The sequence below is a fragment of the Nipponia nippon genome, unplaced genomic scaffold, assembly GCF_047370975.1.
Source record: "Nipponia nippon isolate SJK-2023a ecotype South Korea unplaced genomic scaffold, ASM4737097v1 scaffold_2, whole genome shotgun sequence".
Classification (NCBI taxonomy): Eukaryota; Metazoa; Chordata; class Aves; order Pelecaniformes; family Threskiornithidae; genus Nipponia; species Nipponia nippon.
In genome coordinates, this window is record NW_028262336.1 from 51,932,305 (window position 1) to 51,954,506 (window position 22,202).

General features: G+C 41.0%; 1 protein-coding gene across 10 annotated transcripts in view; it reads right to left on the minus strand.

Annotated features, from left to right (window-relative positions):
- The window catches only part of TBL1X (transducin beta like 1 X-linked), a 206,457-nt gene that overhangs the window by 117,356 nt on the left and 66,899 nt on the right, over positions 1-22,202 (minus strand). The window contains exon 1 of one of the 10 annotated variants that reach the window (XM_087759169.1): positions 1,101-1,350. The exons of the other annotated variants lie outside the window; for them this stretch is intronic. The gene's annotated coding sequence lies outside the window, so the exon portion shown is untranslated. Of the gene's footprint in view, positions 1-1,100; positions 1,351-22,202 lie in introns of those variants that run through there. 10 annotated transcript variants of the gene reach the window in all.

The following is a 22,202-nucleotide window of genomic DNA, read 5'->3' on the forward strand; positions in this document are numbered from 1 at the left end:
ATTCTTTCCTAAATTCCCCATCTTCACATGTTTTGGGGATCAAAGAAAACTCTCAGCACCAACGTCTTTAAAGTATTCAGTTTGCAGGGAAAATCTGACTGCATTAAACCATTTCTGAAACTTCTACCATGTGATTGCAAAAGGGAAAGATAAACAAAAGAAGACATTTAATAAATACTATCTGAATTCTGCTCAGTGCAAAACATTTAGGAAGACTTATGTTTCCAATAATGTGAGGAATTTTTCTAGAATCTCTAAACTGGCCACAAGTTATGTATTTTTTCATTCTTTTCTTGTCCTGCAATGAATCAATAGGGCATTAAGAGCAATCCTAGGCTACGAGTCCCAACAAATGAAAGATTCACATGAAGGGGTATAAATTTTCCCAACGCTGCCCTGCCACCATGCTTACACTCAGATCTACCCAGAGAAAAGGAGACGCAGTTCCCACATCCCTCCAACAACTCCTCCTTTCTGATTAAATACTCCAGTACTGAATTTAAAAACAGTTCAAACTTCCTACCAGGGCAAGAAATGAACTCACAGGTCAAACAGAAGCAATTTTAGGTGGCTAAATAAATAAATTAACGGTGATGATCACGCCATCAAGCCACTGACATAGAGGTGGAAGACTCTGTGTACTATTTATACTCCTCTGTTCTGGGTGGCCTCTTACATTTCATGTTTAAAGACCTGGTATTTTTAAAACACACTAATTCAAATTTAACCCATGCACACTGTAAAAATAACAACTCTGAGTAATGAGGAATAGACAACATTTCAAATGGAAAGCACTTACTAAGTAATTGATTATTCTTGATATTATACTTTCTGAAGCATTCAGCTGAAATTCAGTTTTGCTAGAAGCTAGAACAGTATTTTCCCCCCAATCTTACCGGTAACGTGAACAGAACGTGTATGTTTTATATCTAATTTATAACTTATTTCAATTTTTTTGTCTCACCAAGATTTGCTTCAAGCTGTAGGAAGTGTGCTCCAGCTAGCACCTCTCTCAAAACGATTCAGAAAACATATTCCATACAGCACACAGTCCACGCTCACGAATCACAGAAAGAACAGCAAAACAACTTCAAACAAACCTGGGCTTTTTTAGTTTCTTCAGTCCCTTCCCTGGAACTGCTTAGCCTCAAGGAAGGCTGGCCAACTTCTGGCTCCCAAGCCAGAGAAGCGATGGTGGTGTGCCAGACCTACGCTGCTGAGTCGGCCGGAGAAGGCACTAGGAGGAGGGACAGGGCACCTCTGGGTGTGAAAGGAGGCAAGGCATAAGGGGCGGCCATAGGCTTCGCTACGTGCCCTGAGCTTTAGCTGTAGGCCCAGCCTAACCTCCTTCTGAAGGGGTGCAAATGGTGCCTTGCTGCTGTTATCTCCCCCTCCCAGAGCTCACCCACTTCACTTCAGCCAACACCCTACGTCTTTTGTGGATCTTGGCCAAAAAGATTCTGGTGCTGCACAACCATTTACAACACTGATATTTTAGTCATTTTTTTCAGAATGTCTTAGTACGCACTGATTAATATATAATGAAGTACAATCTTTACACCAACTCAGTACTGCAACTTGCTTACCATGAAGCTATGTTACATACATACCCATGGAACAACTTGTGCTAACCCACATTTACTGTTTTTACACACCATTTAGCTAGAAACTAATGAATGACCCCTTCTTATATACAGGGTCATAATTTTTTTTTTTTTAAATGAAAATTAAACTTCAGTTAAAATGCAATAAAACCCCATCTTTTAAACACAATAAGATCTTTCGAACCAATGTTTTACCAGTTAATAGAAGTTTATGTAAAATGTGTGTGACATTTAATAAAACAGTTCTGCGTTTTGAACCAATTCAATACATACAAGAGGAATTGTCTGTAACTACCGAAATTAACTGAATATTTCTGGTCCCTATGTCCTCCAAGATTTTAAAACCAACAGAACTCAACCTCTCTTTCTTAGTATTCTAACGAAATTACTAACTGGGAGAAAGTAGGGGCTTTCCTGCCTAGTCATCTCCCAAGCAGTTTCTCATCTTTAAGCCAGTTGCTAAATTGATAAGCAGAAATGAAGAAAAGCCCTTCACCTGCTGGAAAGGCTACAGTTGCCAAACATGGGTTTACTACCTTGGCCAGGTCCAGGTGCACAGTTAGCGTCTCCTCGCAGTTGAGTTGATGACTTTCTCTAAAACTCCAGGAGCAAATACTGTCTGAATATTATTTTCATTAGATCAATGAAAATAATAAATTCAGGACTTAATAGGTCCCAATTCTGCTTAGGACTTACAGGTCATGATTTTGCATTTCATATTAAATTGCAAAGAAAATCTGTTCCATTTCTAGTAAAGACTCAAAGATTTCATTTTTAAGAGATTCATATTGACTTGTGATTCAGCAGAATCTCCTCATGATGCAGCCATTGTCTGGAGTGGATGCAGTGTGTCAGGCAATACTGACAGACTTGCAGAATGTTGATTAAAAAGCACGTCTTAAAAAATGGAAGTGGTAGGAACAACTATAATGAAAGCATCCAGAGAAATCCAAGCAAGAGACTAAAGACAAAGACACATAAATAAATGCACAGCTCAGTTCCCAAAATAGTTTACATTACCAAACTAATCTCTCCTTCTCTAGGGTCACAGCCAAGTGTCATTGTATTTGTAATCTAAACTGAAGCCAAAAATAAATATATACAGAAATAATATTTGAAGAGCACAAGTATTCCACCTTCAAAACTTGATTTTCTATGAATACTTTAGGAGATGTCTAAACGCAAAGTAATTTTAAAAAACTACTTGACAGAAATACTAATTCTTGCTTAAAATTGGATCTCCCCTAAATGCCTTTAGTTAATCCAACTGACCATAATGTCTAACAATTTAGCTCAGCATCCAAAGACCTTATTTCTCCCTTCCATCAAAACGGACTGTCACACAGACCAGTCTGTTAAATGGGCATCTTTGCTCCTCCTCCAGTTTTCCTCTGACACCTTCCTCTTTTCTGTATTACAGAAGCTCTGGCTGGGATGGGAAATGGCATGAGAAAAACCTTCCTTTAATTAGTGTAGATTGCTATGCCATGAATCAACAAATACACACCACCAGTGCTACCACTATAGTTGTCTTTGTCTCGAAGGCCTATTTGTTTGCCTCCAGTTTCCACTAGATTTCAGCTGCCTTAATCCCCCATATGCCACTCACCTTCTTATTTCACTGTGTGCCAATTCTTCACGCTAAAAGGCAGTCTGTACATGTATGGAATTTTTTTTTAATTATGTCTCCAACCTACCAGCTGTCAAACTCTACTTGACATTTACAATAGTGTCTGCAGAGTAATCTGTATCTATTCCAGCTTTTTCCACTGTGCACTACTCTCGCTCTTACTTTATGAATTCACTTTCATTGTGTACTCCTCATATAAAGCTTATCCTTTTTTGTATACATCTATATTATGGTTGAATATGAAATTTGAAATAAAGGAATAGTACATTCTTTATGATGATGATGAATTGCATAATATGTATTAAACAACTCCTCTTCAGTTTGGCGGGCAGAACGCATATTCTTCTCTCTGTTCAGGCATTCAACCATCACTTTGGACTTTGGGAAAAAAAGCTAAATTAAGTTTTCAATGAAGCTTTGCTATAGACCTCTGCTATAAAGTTAAAGCTATATCAAGCAACCAACAGTCAGCTTAAATCCCAAATGTTTTCATGTTTTGCATTTAAGGTTGGATGATAACTTTGCTCTTTTCTTTTACTGCAGCTCTCAACAACAATGAGGAGTCTCAAGAGATGAAAATAGTTTCTTAGTCTGAAAATCATATGGAAAAAATCAACTGCCCTTTAAAAAAAGTTATAAATGTCTGGACAAACTTTTCCCAGATTTTCCTTCTTCAGTTATTTAATGAACATATGGTTATTTATAATGTGAGCTACACTTGTAGTATTTCAAAAATTAGTTATAAACATGCCTAGAGCTACTCAGCTCCTCCCAGGACTATACTGACCTCACTCAAGACCCTTCCAGTATTGTTTGCTTTGGGGTCTCTTTGACAGTGAACCCATGTTCTTACTTCAGCGTCTTCTCTCTGCCTTAAAACCTACCTTAGTTTTCTTCTCTTAGCAAGTACCTTATAGCAGGTTACTTTAATTTCAGAAAGATCATAACACCAGGTATCAATTATGACAAATAAAAACCTTGGCCAGCAGGCATAGCTGATTAAAAATACATATCAAGTGAATGCAAGATCAGCTATGTTTTAAACTAAGTATTTAAGGAACAATAAGGAGTCAATCACTTAGGTTAGTGAAATATATCAGACACTAATAGCTGGGTTGATGTCTTTTTGACAGGTACAATATAGACATGCGTCCAAGTGAGGCTCCTCTCAAAGTCAGGAGAATGGCACTTCTGGAGCGTGACACAACTGATGGGTGAGACTCTGCCCCAGAAGGAGAGAGGCCATGTGGCGGGAGCACCTAAGCCCAGGTGAGGGATGGCTCTGAGGCAGACAGACACCTCTGTTACCTGAGGTGTGCGTAACCCGAGAAGTGAGGTGAGATGATCCCACCCAAAAGACCCTATGTTAGTAGGTTACAGGGATACTGCTACGAGACTAGAAATAGTCTTCTACTTTTCTTTTTCATGTATGTATGTAAACATGTGTGTACTTTTTTTTTTTTTCCCAAACAAAAAGAGTTAGGCAGCATCACCCTGAAAATCCAAATTAATCTGCTCCCATGTTTATACAGTTTATTTTACTCACTGTTAGTACCTATGGGGTTTAATGGAACTTCTCTGAAGTTCCTGAAAGGAGGTTGTAGCGAGGTGGGGGTCGGCCTCTTCTCCCCAGTAACGAGTGACAGAACGAGAGGAAACGGCCTCAAGCTGCGCCAAGGGAGGTTTAGGTTAGACATTAGGAAAAACTTCTTCACCGAGAGGGTGGTCAAGCACTGGACCAGGCTGCCCAGGGAAATGGTTGAGTCTCCATCCCTGGAGGTATTTAAAGAACGGATAGATACGGTGCTTGAAGACATGGTATAAATTAACTTGGCAGTGATAGGTTGATGGTTGGACTTGATGATCTTAAGGGTCTTTTCCAACCTTGACAATTCTATGATTCTATGATTCTCATGTAAATATACTGGTTTGCTCAAAATTCCTTCCTGTTTAATGGAGATGTAATTCAATTCAGTGTATCATTTAACTCAATAAATGGTAAAATTACAGTTTTTTCCTTTGCAATCAACATAAACCGCAGATGTAAAATGCATATCAGAAGATGGCACATTTTTTTACTCCATCTTCTAGCATTTCCTCAAGTACTCTAGCATACCATTTGTATACATTGTATAGCATACATTGACTGAAACATGAGTGTTGCATATAACCATGATTTCAACTGAAAAAGAAACTGCTCATTTCTTAAATTTCTGCTTAAAAGTACTTTGTTTTAAACGTTCCTATTCATGGCTAATTGTATTTTATACTTCATTTGGTGATTCCACAGAGCTCTGTCCTTGACTCCCTTATTCTCCACTCACGAGGGAATTTCATTCGAAAGTGATTTTAATTATCACTTATGAATAGATACTCTGTGCTCCAGACTTGCCTCTTCTCCACTGAAGACCAGAATCCTCATCCATTTCTGATGCAATCAGGACTTTTGGCTGTCAACTCCGGAATCATTTTGAACACTCAGTACTTTTTCTTCCCTTGCTCTGCAGCCATTCTTGCTACCTTACTACTTTTCTTAAATACTGTCAACATCAGTCATCTTGTTTGTCACACAGACTTGCAACCCTTGATGACATTATCTTTAACCTATACATTATTCCAGACCTCCATCTGGAAAAACCTCCAAATTTATTTAAGTATGTTTGTTTTTCTGTAGGATCACAGAATCACAGAATGGTTTGGGTTGGAAGGCACCTTCCAAGATCATCTAGTCCCACACCTCTGCCCCAGGAAGAGACGTCTTTCACTCGATCAGGTTGCTCAAAGCACCATCCAACCTGGCCTTGAACACTTCCAGTGATGGGGCATCCACAACTTCTCTGGACAACCTGTTCCAGTGTCTATCTAACACCTGAACGCAACTCTTACTAATCACAAAGTTTATGCATAACATTTCTAAGTAACTTACCACTAAACCACACTATCACCTCAAATGCAAGCTTTTTTTTTTTTTTTTTTTTTTTTTTAAATTTTTAAGGCCTTTCATAGTCCTTCTCTAACTTCCTTTATCTTATTTGCATGTTAGTGCCCTTGCCTACTTACTACATTTTCAAATAGTAATCTTCATGTTTCTTTTCATGCTGCCTCTTCTATTGGGAAAACATTTCCTATAAACATCCATCAAGCTACTTCACTAAGGTCCTTCATATTCTTCCGAACTTTAGAAAAGATCAACATTTTCTATGAAAAATGTTGTTTTGGTAAGAAAACCAAAATGTGCTATTCTAATGGGGAGAAAATAATCACTTCTTAAATTCAAATAGAATTTTAAGCCATTTTATTCCTTCAGATATGCCTTCAAAAATGAATGGGAAGAATGGCTACAGTTAAGGGACTCCAGTGACTTGTTACTGAATATGTTCAGCCTACCAGTGTTGTTCCAGATTCACACCCTGCGAATTCATTCTGGACTTGAAAGTCAAACAGACTTTCTCTGTTACGGCTAACCAAACTAATCGAGATTTTCCACGTAAAATTTTTTGCCACCACACCTGCTGTAATTCCATTACCATTACAGAGGCAGCCAGGATAAGGTTTGGCTCTACACTTGGAATTTAGTTAACGATCTAGTTGATGTCTGAGCCAGAAAATAATTTACCATTCCATAAGCATTCTTGCATGAATAAAAAGCAGTACACAGGAACTTAGCACACTAAAATACAAAGAATCTGAGGATCCGATCCACAGAATAAGAGATGAGCAAATTAATTTAGAATATGGGCTTTCAGTTTTGTAAAATAAAATTCTAAGTGTTAAACTGTTTGTACTGTATGCTCGCCTGAACACAACATGATTCCTTGCTTGTTCATGTTCTTACTGTGTCTGATTTTACTGGATGCTGTTAAAAAAAGCAAAAACCGTAATTATATCAGGGTGTATTCAGACAATGTTTCACAGCACAATGAAACCCTTGGAAAGCCCAGTCTCTCGAATACCCTCGCATCCCCCTCAGATGCTGAACCCAGGTGACACCACTCCTGGTTATTTCATGTTTACCCCACAAACCCACCGCCACCAAGGAAGGAAATTCCAAGGTGCGCTTCAAGAAGCTTTCCAAACAAAGAGCTCTTCTGACAGATGTTTTATGTTTTAACGTGTTTTCCTAAGAAAAGCTACACAGTCTTGAAAGCTTTCTAACTCGGGCAGCTACGAGCCCTGGGTGGAATTTCTGCGAACCCATGCGTGGCTTTGTGAGAAAGGCTTTTGATCACGGACATCGGAAATCCCAGGGCAAAGACAATAGCCTGCTAACTTTTTATTCTCTGCTGTTCCACAATAGCTAACAAAATCAAGATTTGTTCACCCCTCCTCCTCCAAAAACAAAAAAAGTGAGACTGGTCACAGTCAGAGAATTTTATTTAGGTAAATCTCTTCAATGCTTTTATTAGGTTACAAGGAAAACGTCAAAGCAAGCTTTTAACATACGCACCACGCTTCTAAAAACTCTTTTGCCTCACTCTCAAATTTACAGCGTATCTAAAAGAAACTGGAGAAAAGGCATAGGAGCAAGATTGGAATGACACATCAGACTGATAAAACACTTCAAATAAATACGAAATATCCCAAGAAATCACAATTGATTAAGAAAACTTTCTTAATGTGGTTACTTAGTTTTCTTTTTCCTCACAGAAGTTAGGGGGGTGTCCCCCCCCTATTTGTGTACTTTGCCAAATTCACACAGAACTGATTAAGCATTACAAAGGTGCATTGTTTCTTCTACTCTTTCCTCCCCATACGTACTGATTTATTTGTAAGGAAAGTGTATTACTCAACTGGCTTATATCCCCCTAAAATACAGTGGCCAAGATGGAGAAATAAATCCTTTGAGAAGATTGAAAATAAATTGAATATTTAATAAGTGTTATGGGCATTATTAAATACAGGAGCATACGATGAGATTATCATATTCTCATAATTGTAACTCAGACACTTGGTTTGCTACAGGTTATCAGAAGATGTGCATCTGGGCAGGAGCCATCGGACTCAGGGGAGATTTTGTTTTACAGGGGGTCAGTTACGGGAGATTACACAGCGAGGAGAAGCACTGGGATGAAAACTTTCCCTACGATTGCCACCAACACCCCCCCACCCCCCTCCAGGGATGGTTGTTCTGGGTTTTAAACAGATCATTCAGAACTTGTACATATGAAGACACAATATTTTGATGTGGGAAGTTCTGCTTTAATTTAAATTAGCTCTTTGTTAATTTAGAGAAGATTATTTCTAACATGTGAGTTTAAACTTTTCTCTTACGACCGATGTGTTTCTAGTTTTCAGTTGAAACAAATACTTTACCCCGTAAATTTACATAAAAGAATTTTTCTTGCTCCTTATAAAAAAGTGTGTGCCATATTTTCAGTTCATGTATAAGACTTTGGTTAACTGAATTGTAACAGCTTTTAGCATATGAAAATCAAAGCTTTTTAGGCACTTCAGTTTATTTCATATGATACGATATATGACATATATTGACAAAATAAAAGAAAAATTAACAATTTATACCCTATATTGCCAACTAATGGTTTCTTAATGGCACTAGAGAAAAGAGAAAAGGAAAAGAAAGTGAAGGTTTTAATGTTAAACCATGCATCAAAACCACTGAACAGCGATCGCTGTGGCTGTATTGGAAACAGGGAACGCCAAGAGTCGGTGACATTCCTTTTTTTCCTGCTCTGCCTCCAGCCCCCAGTGAGACCCGCACGCGCGTGTCAGATTCCTTTATTCTGGAAAGACAAGAGCAGAAATGATGTGGTATCTCCTATACATGTGCTAAGAATCCACTAAAAAAAGACTACCAGGATCTTTCTGAAAAACTAGGGGAAGAGTGTTTTTCCAGAACGCAAATATGTTCTAGATACGAATTTTCCCAGGTTAAAATGGGGTTGGTACCTTGTCCTGCCAATTCCTCACTGGCCACTAACATTTTCTCCTACTGAGAGATGAACACAGTCTAGGAACAGTGTCCGAAACAATGTCATTTAATCCTGGTTCTAATAGACTACAACAGCAGCACTGGTCAACACTTCACAGCAGTTTGGGGCCACATTGGTTTGTTTATTTTGATACACACAAGCACACGCACACAGGGCTTCCCCAGCCCAGCACCACTTCAAAACAACAACAACAATCAAAAACAAACCCCAAGAAAAAACAGACTACAAAAAGTCAAACACTGTAACAAAGTACCAATCAGTCTTATCCTGCGACAAAACAAAACCTTAATCAAATAATAAATAAGTAACCTAATATCTCCTTCTGCCTTAAACCCTTCCCCATTCCTTGCCGACCCCCACTTCCCTTGAAAACCAGATGGCCCCAGCAATATGCCCTGAAGGTCAACAGATGCACCATGTCTTTGGATGAAGAAAAGGTATGTAATATCTTTAATAATATTTCCAGATGATAAAGCTGGAAAACACACGGTGAAAAAAAGCACAAAAACATCTACAGCAAGGAAACAAACCAAGCACAGTTACTGTGTTAAAATATCCAAGACACCAATGAAAATAAAAGCCAAGTAGTGAACTCTTATTAATGCTATGAATAATAAATAACAAGTGAAAAGGAGATTGATTTTTTTAAAAAAATTACTGTAAGAAATTACATAAAGAAAGGATACTAGATAACTCTGGGGACTGGTAATGGATATAGCTGCATATTTGTCATGGCTGTCAAAAGTTATGCATTTCACAATTTCCATGTTTTTATAAAATGTGCCTGTCTTTTGGCTTCATAGGAAATTGTGTCAGTGGGTGAGTAGATGAACACGTACATAGGTGAACCAAACAGGTGAACGATTTAGCCTGGAGTGGGTTGGCTGAGGCTGCACTCAGTTCCAGTGAAGTACGTCTGGAGAGAATCAAAGGAATTACAGATTAAACTATTCCAGATTTTAACTGCTGAATCTGAGGGCCAAATCCAGGTCTGTGAATCTTAATGTGAAAACTGATTCTAGGGGCAACATTATTGTGCCCCATACTTTCTATGTTCCGCTACTTCCAGATCAAATTTGTCCAATTTACTGATAAAACCAACTTATTAACTGCCGACTTTATCAGAAAGTCAGGTAGATACCTTTCCTCAGACCATCCATGATAAAATATTTTATTCTGCTCCCTGTCACAACTGCGAAATTGTATATTCTTTACTGTTTGTGCATGGGTACAGTTGTGATTATCACTGACTGCAGTATGACTCCCTAAGTTGGATCCCGAGACAGAACTGCATTTTAAGGCTTCTTCTAACTGCAGTTCTGTAGACATCCTGTAACTTACTACTCGTAGGAATACAGAGGTGTACCTGTGCAGATATTCTACGTCATGACACATAAAAAGTAGCGCAAGTTAACTTAGCAGTCTTTCCTCAACAAGAAATACCTTGTTAGCCCACAGTAACTTGCTTGTGTGTCCTTAGTTTAAAACTCTATGCTCCAGAAAAAATACAATTCAGTTTTATTTCGTCATAGGTTCAGGGCTAACAGAAGTACCAACAAACAAACAAAACCTCTCCCAAGTGTATGCATTAATAAAGTACCCTGAGTAGCTACATTACAATAAAAGCGGCCTCTTTTTACTTCGAGTAGATTTATGCCGTCTTTTGAAATAAAACTTCTTGTACTTACACACAAATAATATAATAAAGCCTAATCCTGTCTGAACCCACAATCATACAAGTCAAAAAGCCTTCAGCTACCTGCTGCTAATAGCACAATGCTAATATGGATACGCCGCTGGGGCCAAAAGGTGTTAATAACCTTTAGCCTTGGATTGGTATCAGCAGTGCAAAGCAGCTTCCACTAAAGCAAACGATGAAAGCCAGATGGTACTTCCCTGGCAAAATGGACAGGCAGGGAGGAATAACACATCCACTTCAGCTTAAACTCTGGCGGCCAGACTTTCTAAAGCAGGTCTGACCTTCAGATCTGAGGACCTGCCTCCATTAGAAAGCCTCTTCTGGCCTAGCAGAGATGCCACGCATACAAGTAGAAAGTGTTTCTTTGCCATCACGGACCCACCATCTTCCCCAATGACACTTGGTACAATGACAGAAGCACCCACAGTTTGGCATAGGGCCTCTGCTGGCATTTTTTCTGGCCCTGAGGAGGGACCTTTCCCCTTTTTCCTGTCCACTCCTCGTCAGCAGAGCCCTATGGTATAGACCAAGCCAGAAAGGGCAGCCACGCTTTCAGGGGACAGCAAACTGAACTGCAAAACAAGGCAGCAACACAACGCTGGGGATGTGCTGTCAGTCTCAAAAGCTAGACTGAAGAATGCAACACACAGGCTATACAAAACGAAGAGCAACTGAAAAGCCTATAACCAAAAAGAGAGAAAAACAAAACAAAACAAACCACACACATGCTTTATAATTTCATTAGATTTTTTTGCCATCCGTTTAAAGAGAGTAGAGTTCAAACTGGAAAGCAAGCTCTGTCTCTGGGGTTCTCAATCTAGAACCGCTATTCGAAATAAAAGAAAATCCATTTGCAGACTGCTTAGGCCTCACATAGCCCTGCGCACACATGAGCATCGCCATGGAATTTACTTGGTAATGTTAGTGAAAAAACCCATTTGCGTGAGAATATTATTAAAGACAAGTTCTGTTGTGGGTTGGAGCTGACAACATCCTTGTGACTTTTGGTCCTCCGAGTACACTTCAGACTCCCTCATTTAAACACTCCAGAAGTGGTATCAAATGCAGGAGAGGGGACAGTGAAATTTCCTTCCCTATGAGGGGCTTCAGCATTGTGCTCACAAGCATATTTTGCAAGAAATCCTTGTAATTTAAATGTATTTGTTTTGTATTCAGGTGGGCATGAGTTTCAGGATCACTGAAGATATAGTAAAACTATACTCTTGAAGAGGGTTTAAAAATCCTGAAGAAAGTTTTATTTTTCTCTTCGCCCCCCTCTACGGAAGCCAGAACACACGCATTATACTATCACTTCAAAGCCCAGCTAACACAGAAGCCAGAGGGGGTATATATCAGAGAGGGAGGCTCAATACATCCTAAAGTAGTATTGTAAATGTGTATTCTATTTCAAGAAAAGCTAGAATAAAGTGCTGAGAAATTAAAGCTATTAATCTGAATCATTTTATTCATTTCCATAATCCCACTGTAAAGACTGTGGAATCTGTAGAGAGACTTCACTAGATTTTTTGGTGTGAATAAGGAGTAACATCATTATGCCAATGGAGCACCATTACAATCTGGGAAAAGCCTATTACTGATGAAATTGAAAAATAAAGCAGCGTGCATGTCAGCCCAGCAAAGCAAGCAGCTGATTTCTGGGTTTGATTGTGTGGAAAGGGAGAAGTTATACAAGAATAAAAGCCTGTGAAAGCTGTTCCATTTTTAGAACACAGAGAACGCAGAATTGTAAACATTTTACAGTAGGTCAGGTTCGGGGCCTAACATCAGCAGCCTAGTGTTCACATTGTGTAACAAAAATGCCAGCAGAGATCTCTCCAAAGCAGCTCATGTTATTAATCTATTGAAATATTTATCTGGCAAGACAGAACATCAATAACATTATCTCGTACGTTTTCTATTTTTAAAATATTTGGAATTACATTAGATGGGCTTAATGCTCAAACCATTTTGTTGCAACATTTTTTAAAAAGATAAACAAAAACTCCTAGCCTCATCTGAATTATTTATTCTTCTCTTCAGAATTACAAGCCAGTAAATATCAGTATGAAGAAGCTCAGAAGCATCCAATCCAGCCAGCTGTTTTCAAGATATAACAGGAGACAGGAAGCCTTGATCAATAATAATGTATCATTATTTGTATTATGCTGCTGCCTAGGAATCCTAACCATGAGTCTTGTATGCAAGATGATACTAAAATCTAGAAAAATCCAGATGAAAAAAGAGACAAGATAATCCTTGTCCCCAGAAGTTATAATTTAAGAATAAAATCAGAGATACGGGATGGATGTCTTCTGGTAGATGAAAAGTGTAACAAAACAATGCGTACGTCTCCAGGCCACACTGCAAAGGAGATACTTGTACTAGCTTGAGTACTGCAAGACACGCTACAGTCCACATTATTTCGTTTTTCCTGTAGTAAAGTATAACTGGCCCAGGTAAAGCACTGCCCTAAAGAAGCTGCACTGTTTTGCTAACCATGCTAACTTGGGCTTTTGTACAAAGCCCCACACTGTGCAGTGCTGTTACAGCCAATAAACAAACATTGCTCAGCATTTTCGATGCGGTAATTTGTTCTTCTTTGTTTTAAAGTGGATACCTCTTAGAGTCACCTGATCAGACTGTCACACTCTGCCCGGATTCAGTGTTGTCACAGACCTTGTGGGACCCATCCAAAACAAGGGACATAATGAGAGCAGGCAGTCGGGTAACAAGCCTGCTGCAAAAAGCACTGCAGTGGAGCCTTGCTCAGAGGGAAGGAGCAGCTCTGCCAGCTTCCATGCTGGCACAGCAGTATGAGACAGGTACTCTTTCCAAAGGGCTTTTCAAAACAAAATCTGCAGTTTTCTTTCCAGTTCCGTTTTCAGACTCCTCTACTCCAATTGTTAAAAAAGAAATGACAGTGGCAGAAGAATAAATGTGAAGCAAACTGTAATATCTCCTACAAATAGTATACCTCCTATTCCTTTGATACACATACAATTTGAATGTGTAGTTCCTTGAAAAAGCCCTTTTTTTCCCCAGTACAAAAAAAGGTTATCTAGACAGCTCTAGAAAATACAAAGGAAACACAGCGAGGGTTTGATTCACAAGAACACATCTTCTGTTTGATATTGGTACAGCTGCAGTGATCTCTGTGAAGCGTTTTCCATGGGCTTGCAGTGATACTGAAGCAGCACAGCCGACCTCTGGAAGAGGGAATCAGGTACATGGGCACTCCCATGTTTCCAACCGATATGCAGCGCAGCATCCACAGAATCGGAGGTGTTCTAGCATAGGTTTTGCAGTGCTATGTTTAACTGAGAAAAAGGGAGCCAAAACATCTCTCTCGACAGTTCTTCATTACTAAATGAAGGGAGTACGCTACCTTTTGCCTTCAAATGATTTGGACTGCAGAGGTTGTGATTATGGTCAAAAGCAACATCGGTCCTGCAGAAAAGGCTTATTGCACTAGTGTGTTAAAGAGATGAGAGGGAAGAAGAAGAAAAGCCTATTCAAGGGAAGAAATGAGCCCTCAGAAACCAATGTACATTAGTGCCACAATATTGATATTGCTAGTAGTTACCTGAAAACACCACTTTTGGAACACCACTGGGAAGCCCACAGTTAAGGGCAACGTGCCTGGCTCTGTTTGGGTTTTTTGTTTGGAGTTTTTTTTTCCTACTCTTTTTCCTCTCCCTTATGACTATAAACAGATGGGGATGATTATGAGCCTGGCTGTTAAGAGCTCTGGTTGTTTCAGACCCCAGAGCCCCCCTGCACGACCTACCAGGCAGAAGAGGGTTACATGAGCCCAGGGCCACAGTGCTTCCACAGGAGCTCACAGGCCAGCTCGCATTTGCTTGAGCAGTCGATGAAGGATTAAGCCCAGCAGATGAGTACAACAGATAATTGTCACATCTTAAACCGCCACAGCTAAATCTACCAGAGTTTATAAGACAGTCGTTTATGTTAAAGGTCCAAATGCCAAAGGAGCTAATCACTCTTTTAAAAAGACTTCCCATGATATTCCAAATAAGTTACTTTCTTGCTCTCTTAAGAGTTTAGAATTCCTTATACAATTTCTGCCTTTTTCAACAGGATGCTGAGAGAATTAATTCATTAAAGCATCAAGATCCTTTGAAGAACGGAAGAAAACAAACTGCTGCAAAAAGCTAGTACAATTCGCTAAAAATTGTTTTTATTGTCCCACCTAATAATGGGATAATGCACTTGAACAGCAGAGAATTTTGTAGCGGGTTATTCAGAGGGAATTGTTTTGTGCAGATCATTTCTGCATTAATATTAAAAGCTTCTTGGCCTAGAGATACTTCAATGTAATGGTTATATGCTTCTCTATTTCACATCTGATGATGTCTGCTTATAATGCAATGTTATGTCACTCAAAAGGTGAGAAAACGAAGGAAGTAATTTTTAGAAGCACTAAGTACTTCAGAAAACAACACTTCATTAATATAATCACTAAAAAGTGAGTGACTACAGTACCAGCACCTTAGAAGACAAATTTCAAGCCTAAAATCTCACCTTTCATATATATGCGTATATATGCATAATGTATAGACACACACGCGCACACTCCCATCTCGGAAGGGCTCCCAAGGAGCACTGATGAGGGTTTGGAATGGCTCCTTTCTGCCCTCCTCAGAAGGAGCCACCCTTGAAGCAGACAAGCCAGAGTCACAGTGCTGAACGGCAAATCTGCAAGGACTAAAGTCAGGCAGCTACCTGGAAAGAAAAAGGATCCTTCATCACGTATTTATAAATGCTAAATGGCCCAGGAAACTGCTGAGAGATTTCTCATGCTCAGATCCTCATTTTCTCTTGCGTGGTCATCCCTGGGACAGCTCTGGAAAACAAGGCAGCCATTTTCTCATAAGCTGTTACGCTCAGCAAACCAGATTGAAGTGCTTGATAAGCTGCTGTTCTCTTCCGTGCCTGCAGCGATCGGAGGGGAAAAACAACCCATCACCCACAAACAGGTACAACCACAGCCATTTCTGCACTTGCCTGGTATGAGTCAGGGCGCAGTGGCGCAGATGGGGCCGGGGGAGGGGAGGGATGGGGAGGCCTGGATGCAAACGCATCCATATGCATGGCCAGCGCCAGCCCTACCCCAGCTGCTGATCCCATGGTTCATTCCTGCAAAACCTTACGGACCCGGTTTTGCATTTCCAAAAATTAGCTGCCACTGTCAGAAAATACTTTGCTTTTGCAGAACCTGTGGGTCTAAGATACTGCCTTGTGCACGCTGTGAAAATGCCTCCAAACCTTGGGGTCAGTATGGGAAGAAAGTGATTTTACCGTGCAATCGGCAGACACGCAGACACACACGCAGGTACATGTGCACCTGTATGTGCACACGAACATGACATGATTTTTATAAACGACGTGGCTGTAAATAACCTCTCTCAAATAATTTGTTAGGGGACCAGACTGTCAAAACCACTGAGCACCCCAACCCTTTACAGTGTACAAATCTGGATATTCAAAGTCACTAATCACTTGAGAATATAAAGGGCTGTCCCCACACGTAAAGCAAGAAGCTATAACACCTATACTTAAGTTTGCTTCCATTTTCTATTATAATCATCACCTATACTTACATTTACTTCTGTTTGCTATTATAATCCTCTTTCTTGTCATTTTTGCAAACCTCCCTATTCTGCAGCAGTGTTTTGAAATCTGGCAGTGAGAAGCCCTGGGCGCAGGGAGATGCCTTTTCAGTCCCACGTGAAATGTGTTCAGACTTAGCTACGCTCAAAGCTGCTGGGGAGAAAAATTCCCACTTAGGTTTTGTCAGCAGAGGCAGCTACAAACCGGCTGCTGAAGTCCCTCGCTACCCCACGCACACTGCTCGCCCAGCCCTGGCTCTCCGTTTCAACACACTCAACACGAAGTCAGGCTCTGGACAGGTCCCAGCAGCCTCGATGCCACTCGCCCAGCTGGGCCGGAGGGAAGCCCAACTGTTGGGGGACACATGCCCCCATTTGGCCACCTCCGATGGCTTCTGCTTGCCTGGCGTGCGTGTGCTGCGCCAGGCACCTTCTCCACGCGGAGGCTGCACAAACAGAAGGTGATTCCCCAAGGCCACCAAAGTCCCCATGCCTTGGGCTCAGTTCGACCCACAGAGGGTCTGGCAGACCCGCCTGGCTTGGCTTGGCTTGGCTGGTGCAAGGCACATTTAATTCATTACTTCCAGCTCAGACATCTCTCTCCAGTGGCTGGTCCACAAGAGATAGCAGTACAATCCTGCTACCTAAGGTACTCGTTTAGGTCAGCTTTAAGAGATTTTGTCATGCAAAATCCCAAAAGTAGGACTGCTGACAATGCTAAGTGTTTTTAGCATTACACTTAATTAGTTTCTTTCTTCTACAGAAAACAGTAGAACAGCCAAGGAGATGACACATAAACAAAAACGGTATTAAGACTGTGGAGACCCTAAATCTGAGAAAAGCGCACCTGAGCTGTCAAAGCCTGAGGCATCTCCTCTCCCTTGCTTCCTCCAGCCAGAGGCACACTCCTGCTCTGACCTCTCCCCAGGCTCTGGGCAGCTCCCACTACCACCCGCCACCGCTCCCATGCTGGGGCAAGGGCAGCAGCTGAACTCAGGCAACACTGACAAGGACATTTCTTGCTCTAGTGCCTGCGCCAGCTCTTGAGTGCAAGCATGAAGTTTGCCCCTGCAACCTGTGCATTTGCACTTTCACACATGCTTGCTAAGGCCATTTCTAAGTCGAGATGGTACCTAACCCATCATTCCTAACGCTGCAAACTCTGTAACTGTTTCCCAAAGTTACTACATTACTTTACGCCATGCTTTGCAATGGGGCTACTGTAAAGGATGGCCCTATACCAAAGGTGACCCTTGCTAGCTTTGCAGAACCCCAGTAAGACAAAGTCTGAATAAACACAAGTAGAGCACCCATACTTCAAACACATGATGCCCTCATCAGTCACCACAACTACTGAAATGTAGCCACGTCCTACATGATTAGCTGGTGAAGAACACTTTTGTTCTGTGACCATTGATTTCTACTGGGCAAAGTACTAAGTCTTGTTTTTCTGCCAAGTATATATGCACCATGGCATTTTTTAATAGCTTTTATTTTGGAATGCAGGATAGCGTAAGTTTAAGAGCAGAAAGTCTCCTCACTCCACTAAAATTCAAAGTATGTAAAACCACAGCTCTATCAGTCATGCCATCTGTGCTGGAAATACCATTCTTCTTTTTTTTTTTGCCACAGGACTATTATATCATGTGCAGGTGGTAACGTCTAAAAATATATCACAGAAGATATATGTAAAACCAGACTACTCCTTCTCTTGATCAAAACAGTAAGTAGAAACGAACCCATGCTGATCTAGCTCATACCTCTTGGCACTGGAGGTTTTCTCGCTAGACCTGCAACCCTCGTGCTGAAACGCACTTTCCAGAAGGGAAGCGCGCAGTTCCTCACACCTGTTTCACACCATCAAACCCGATGAAGTGGCTTGAGCTCTTCCAGGAAGGAAGGAGTTCAGCGGTGGAGCGAGGAGTCAGACAAGCACCATATGGCCAGAAGGGAGGGAAGACAAAAGCGAGGGCCGAACCACCTCTCTCGGCGGCAGCCAGAGTTACGTTGGCTCAGCTGTGTTGTCTAATCAAGTATTCTAAATCAATTAAGACTGAAGCCAATTTGTACACACGAATCTTTGTATTTATAAATGAACCTAAATATTCCACAGCAATATTCCATACGGTTTAATTCCTGTAGTACATGGACAGAAACCAAGGCCTGGCTCAGCTCATTAGCCATGAAAACATGCAGTTCTATCAGGCCAGCTTTTGTCCAGCAATACAAAAAATGAGCGGGAATGAATGCACCCCTTCCTGCCCTATAAAACAACGGTCCCCAATGCAGGAATGTTGGTTAATGTCCATTAACAGTCAAGGTACTCTCTCAGTTGTTTGGAGCTGTCACCAAGTCTGGGCTCCAGCCTGCTGAGGTATTTCTATAACAACAACAACAACAGCAAGAGAGAGTTTACTGACATCAGTCATCTGGGTGATAAGACCGCCAGTGTTTGTAAATAATTCTCACACATCTTCCCAGAATCCTAAATTTCCTACAGGTTTTAAAGAAAACAGAAAGCTGCTTTCTCTGCTTGGAGAGCATTTCTCCGGGCTTTTATCTGGGCAGTGATGCTCGAGAGGAGGCAGGGTGGCTGCAGGCACCCGCTGAGGTAATTCTCCACGCGTGCCTACCTTGCCTCTCCGCACACACGGCTCAGCCGCTCATCATTCAATTGCCCAGGACGGCGATTTATAGCCTGTTCTCGGCAGACCGGATCTGGCAATGGTTTGCTTTAAAAAGGTGCACAGCAAAGTACAGCGTTTCAGCAGTGACTCAGCATTGTGTATAAATAGGCAGCCTAAGCTTATTTAAGGCCCTACTGTTGCCATGTGTTGGGGACAGGGCCTGGACCAGACTGTTGATCTGACTGGAAGCTCACCTCGCAAATAAAACCATTTTTCAGCACTGCGCGGCGGCACAACGACAGAGCCGACAGCGGCCAGGGAGCGGGAGCGCGGGGTCAAGGAGAAGAGGAGGGAGGGCAGGACGGGCCCTTTGGGAGCTGCTGCATTTGAGTCGGCCTGGGTCCGCTGCAGAGGGTCAGATTCCCTTGGCCCACAGGAGGAAGCGGAGGCCGAGAGGCTGCTGAAGCTGTGAAGAACTGGGCCCCACGTAAGTCTTTATACCTACCACGCACAGCGAATGGAACAGAAAACAGCGTTTAGAAGAATCTTGTATTCTCATCCTGCATGCACATAAATACCTGTGTCAGAAATGAAGAGAATCAGCTCCGGCTATATGCTTTTGGTCAAACCGGACAGCACAGGGAGATGAGAAATAGAAAAAGTCACCATAATCTGATTAGCTGTGTAATTAAGACTAAACTGGAAGATCAATAAGGGAAACTATAAGGAGGGTTTTTTCAGCACAGTATGCTGGAGAGAAAATGGGAAATCTGGAGGAAATCGAATGGGATGAAGTAACAGATGGTAGGTAGACACCCAGGGGACATGGAATATGTTTAAAGATGATACTGGCTAACAGTATGATTAAGAGTATATGCCATATCACAATGCACTGAGTTGAACTAGAATACAAGTAGAAAGGCCATAAAAACCTTAATATTCTAGGTTAGACTTACACACCATTATAAATACCTACAAGACAAATAGGAAGAATGCTTATGAAAAAGTTCCACATAATGCAAGTATCTGGGCTATTTTAGAGAATGTTTCTTGACCTTATCTTGAGAAACATGGCAAACAACTGTCTACAAATGACACAGGATACTGCAAAGATGACAAGCAATTAAATTAATCAGCAAAGATCTAATAAATAATGGACTCAATGTACAGAAAATAAAATTTGAATTACATTTCTGGAAACAACTTAGAGAGCAGAATAAGCTACCAGTGGAGCTGTGCAAACCACTGTCATCTGGGCGACCTGAAGCCTGCCTGGCAGTTCATCATTCCACCAGGCCTGTAAGGACTCTGGGGAAAAAACTAGATCAATCCTCATCGATTTTTTCAAACACAAATACATCAGTAACTTCCAGCAAAATCTTCCATGTACCCCACTGTTCTTCCAGTTGGTGCACATGCAGGAGTACGGCTTGCAGTCTATAAGCTGAACACACAAGCAGGTCAACTCAAGGTGGCCTCTCACGCTCAGGCAACACTTTTAATTTTTCTCCTGGTACCAGTTTCATGAAACTATGGTGGTCCTGTGCCTTCCAAATATTTGCCAACAATTAAATAATACCTATAAACAATACAGTCCAGCTGTAGAACTGCTTATGTCTCCATAAAATAAATAAACATTATATATATAAACTCCAGATATATACAGATAGATGGATACATACATACAATAGTGTTAAATAGAGTAGATATAAACAAATGATATAAAAAGATATAAACCAATGCTGCATTATTATAAGCCAGTTATTTATGTAGATTTATTTTAAAATATGTCTGATTGCATTCATAGCACTGATGAAGAGAACAGTAACGCGCTAAACATCATTAAACACTTAAGCCAAAATTCCTCCTTGATCGTCCCTTCACAACCACTTTGATTCCACTTTGCCACCCAGGACAAGAATAACTGCATGACCCGAAGGTCAGAAAATTCTTATTCCGGTATGAGAGCAAACTGAATAATTTCCAAAAGCAGAGTCCTCTCCCATGCACAACCCTGCTTTTGGCTCTCCCATCTCCGACTGGCACTAATTTAAATTAGGAGACTGGTAGCTTTAGCACTTCAGCAGATATCAATTACCATTATATCACGCAAAGCACTCCCTGAAGTAATCAGGAACCAAGCTGCTTATGGAAATAGTGTAAAAACCGCACCAGAAATGAAGTAGAAGCCAGTACACAGCAGAGATATAACCAGCCCCTCTGCAAGAAAAGAGAGATTTAAATGGGCAGCTGCATTCTGCATCAGCAGAATTACCACCATTTCTGTGAATGGTTTTAAGGTGCATAGAGAGGTCACTGTCTTCCATAGACTGGGTTACTGCAAAGCCAATGGATAATAACTATAACAAGGAAGCAACTGGGTACTGGACTGCATTAAAACAGCTGAGGAGAAAACAGAATAAGACAGAATGATGCTGACTCTGATGCAGCTTCAGAGCAGGCATCATCCTCTAATTTACTGAAAGCTAGCTCATGAAAACTTCACCGTGTTTTTACAACCATAAAACCCAATAAACCAAGCCCCAAAACACGGATTTTTTTATCCTAGTCCAGCAAAATGCTGAGAGGTAATGAGCTTGGGCCCAATTAAACGTGATGTAAGGAACCAACAAGAAACACACACTTAGGAAGCTGAAGTTGTAACAGTCATCTTGCATTGTTCTGCTTGTGTCTGTTCTTGGTATCCCACCTAAATGGCTTTTGCCCAGGTACAAAGTAGTTTGTTTTCAGGATGCTTAAACCAGTACCCATGACTTGTCGTATAGGGCAAATTTGCTCAGCTGAGGAGCCAGCTAAAGTCATTCAGGGCCCACCTTACGCGTACTGAAAGGGCAGATATAGATCGGCTTCCTGGCACCCTTCCATCCTACAATTTCCTACTGCTATTACACTGATGATTCAAATCTAATTTTAACAAGCAAGCAAGCCTTCTGCTGTCAGCAACCATTGTTCCAAGACAGAAGGAAAATACTTTAAACACATTTTCGTGCCTTTCAACATCTGCATTTTTGTATTGCTTTTGTTCCTGGAGAGGGGCATG